Below are 3,622 nucleotides of genomic sequence, written 5' to 3'. Positions count from 1 at the left end.
GGCATTATGGAGAGGAGAAGATGATGATGAACGTTTTGGGGGAAAACGTAGCAGGCCTAGGGGCTTGAGAGGGAAGGCAATAAGGATTGCCAAGTTGAGATGCGATTTTAAGGGAATGCCTCTCGGAGGAAGTGACATGTGAACGGAGCCCTGAAAGTAGCGAGGGAGAGAGCTGGATAAATTGTCCCCCAAAAGGTGTTTCTGGCATAGGTAGCGGCAAGAGCCACGTCCCTGAGGGAGAAATCACCCCCCCACCCCCACCCCGCGCAGGAGTGTTTGAAGAACACCCAAATGGTGAATGTGAGCGCAGCAGTTGGTGTGGAGAGGGAGGGGGGAAATGGTAGGAGACAAGGTCATGAGGTGAGTGAGCCGAGATAACCTTGGGTCTTGTAAGCCACGGTAAGAAGACTACATGTTAGTTTCAGTGGGAGGAAACCGATGGGGGAATCTGGAGCAGGAGAGCGGTGCAATGTGATCGTGCTGATGGGCCCCAGGCGGGGCTCGAACTCACACTCCGTGAGGTCAGGGCCTGAGCTGGAGTGGGATGCTTAACCGACTGAGCCACCCAGGCGCCCCCTGCGAGAAGTTGTCTTAACGAGGGCAGTTATCACAAAACACCATAGATGGGCGGCTTCAACCATACACATTTATCTCTCACAGTTCCGGAGGCTGGGAAGTTCAGTATGGGTGGAGGGGCTGGCAGGTTCAGTTCTTGGTGGGGGCCTTCTCTTGGCTGATGGTCCACCATCTCACTGTGTGCTCACGTGGCCTCTTTGTAAAAGCAGAACCCTCAGGGGCGCCTGGGTGGCGAAGTCGGTTAAGCGTCCGACTTCAGCTCAGGTCACGATCTCGCGGTCTGTGGGTTCGAGCCCCACGTCGGGCTCTGGGCTGATGGCTCAGAGCCTGGAGCCTGCTTCCGATTCTGTGTCTCCCTCTCTCTCTGCCCCTCCCCCATTCATGCTTTGTCTCTCTGTCTCAAAAATAAATAAACGTTAAAAAAATAAATAAATAAAAGCAGAACCCTCTGGTGTCTCTTCCTCTTCTTATAAAGACACTAATCCCATTATAAGGACTGTAGTCTCATGATCTCATCCAAACACAGTTTCCTCCCAAAGGCTCTACTTTCTTTTTTTGTTTGTCTGTTTTTATTAAAAACTTTTTAACGTTTATTTATTTTTGAGACAGAGAGAGACAGAGCATGAACGGGGGAGGGTCAGAGGGAGAGGGAGACACAGAATCTGAAACAGGCTCCAGGCTCTGAGCTGTCCGCACACAGCCCGACGCGGGGCTCGAACTCACGGACCGCGAGATCACGACCTGAGCCGAAGTCGGTCGCTTAACCGACTGAGCCACCCAGGTGCCCCCAAAGGCTCTACTTTCTAATGCTATCACTTTGGGGGTTAGGGCTTCAGCATTTGAACTTTGGGGAGATACAACCATTCAGCCCATAAGATAAGTGGTCAGATTATGGACATAATTTGATGGAGTAGACATGAAAGTTAAGAAAAAAGTTATCAAAGATAACTGCTGGGTTTTTGGCATGAGCAAATGGGAGAATTGTATGAGTAGCGTACTGGAACATGTTTGACAAATGACACTCTGGGGGCGGGGCCGGGGGGGGGGGGGGAGTCCTGATGATGTGTAGCATTTGCCAGTCTTCACAGTGTATTTCCTTCATGGCTGATGTCAAGCTATCGATGTGTCCTAACTGAATACAGAGGTGAAAAGATATGCTAACTTTTAAACACAGTACTCTGACAACATATCTGTAATTTAAAGACAAAAAGAACTCCAAACAAATCTTGAACTTTCATTCGTGGGTCTTACTTTGTTTTTCTTAATAGTGTCAGTTTGCAACTCTGAAATTCTTTGATGTGTGTTAAAGGCTTGAGCAAATGAGTAAATATACTGATGATAGTGGGAGCCAGGTTTCTCACTGTTGGAGAAGGGAGATGTAAACATGGACTGAGTAAAGACTAGAAAGAATATTTTGATGGTGAGTTGGAATTAACCACAATTCTTTTGTAGGTCTGTCCACCGTATGGGAAGCAAAACACGACAAGAGCAACGAGACAACCTAGCACCAAATCTTAATTTCCCATTAAATACCATTTCCACTAAAAGGAGTCAAGGGTCGGGGCGCCTGGGTGGCTCAGTCGGTTAAACGTCTGACTTCAGCTAGGTCATGATCTCATGGTTCGTGAGTTCAAGTACCATGTCGGGCTCTGTGCCGACAGCTCAGAGCCCGGAGCCTGCTTCGGATTCTCTGTCTCCCTCTCTCTGTGTCCCTTCCCCGCTCACGCTCTGTCTCAAAAATAAATGAACACTAAAAATTTTTTTTAAAAAAAGGAGTCAAGGGTCGTTGGACAAAGGACTGATTTCAGGGCTAGGATATACAAAGTATAAGATGCAAATGAAACATTATTTTGTGTGTGTGCCAGAAAATTTAAAAAGTACTCAGAAAATTACAGTGTGTAACAAAAGTACCCAGTAGTCATCCTTAAGAGGATTCCACTGGCTAAAAGTAGAACACTTTAATGTCAAAATATTTCAAAATAGCAGTGAATTATAACCCACTGAATAGAACAAAAAAATCTATGATTCGGTATTGACGAGAGAAAGAACGAAAGAAAGAAAAAAGAAAAGAAAGAAAGATAGAAAAAGCTCCTTCTTACATGCTAATGCTACCTAATAAATCTAGAAGGAATAATGACTTCAAAAACCATCATTCGCACCAAGAATGGAACTGACATCATATGTCTCTTGACATCATGCACCAAGAAGGATACAGTATCGCGTATGCAGTGTTTCTACCAACAAAATGCATAACTGAATCCAATCATAAGGAAGCATCAGATAGACCCAAATTGAGGGACATTCTACAAAATATCTGGCTTTTCCTTTTCAAAAATGTCAAGGTGATGATAATCAGAGAAAGGCTGAGAAAGCATTCCAGGATGAAAGTAACTAAAACGATATGAAAATGAAATGAATTGGATCCTAAAGTAGAAAAAGAAATGCCATAAAAGTCACTACTGGAGGAATGGGCGATAATTGAATGAAGTGTGCTGGTTAGAGGACAGAACTGTATTATCATGATTGTTGATCATTACAACATGATTATGCAAGTGAACGTCCTTATCCCCAGGAAAGACACACTGCTGAAGTATTTAGAGGTAAAGGGGCATGCCACCTGCAATTTACTCTCTATTGATTCAAGATAAATATTACAAAAGGAGAAGAGAGAGACAGAGGAGACAGAGACAGAAAAAGGAGGGGAAGGACGAGGAGGAGACAAAATAATGACGAAGCCACGACAAACTATTAGTAAACCGAGGGAAGGATATGTGGGAGTTTTTTGTTCTACTCTTTCAGCTTTTCCATAGTTTTAAATTGCTCTATAATTTTTTTAAGTTTATTTGTATCTATTTTTTTATCATTTTTTTTATTTTTATTATTTACTTTTTTTTTTTTTTAATTTTTTTTCAACGTTTTTTATTTTATTTTTGGGACAGAGAGAGACAGAGCATGAACGGGGGAGGGGCAGAGAGAGAGGGAGACACAGAATCGGAAACAGGCTCCAGGCTCCGAGCCATCAGCCCAGAGCCTGACGCGGGGCTCG

Source organism: Neofelis nebulosa, chromosome X (assembly GCF_028018385.1).
Source record: "Neofelis nebulosa isolate mNeoNeb1 chromosome X, mNeoNeb1.pri, whole genome shotgun sequence".
NCBI lineage: Eukaryota > Metazoa > Chordata > Mammalia > Carnivora > Felidae > Neofelis > Neofelis nebulosa.
This window is presented reverse-complemented; position numbering follows the sequence as displayed.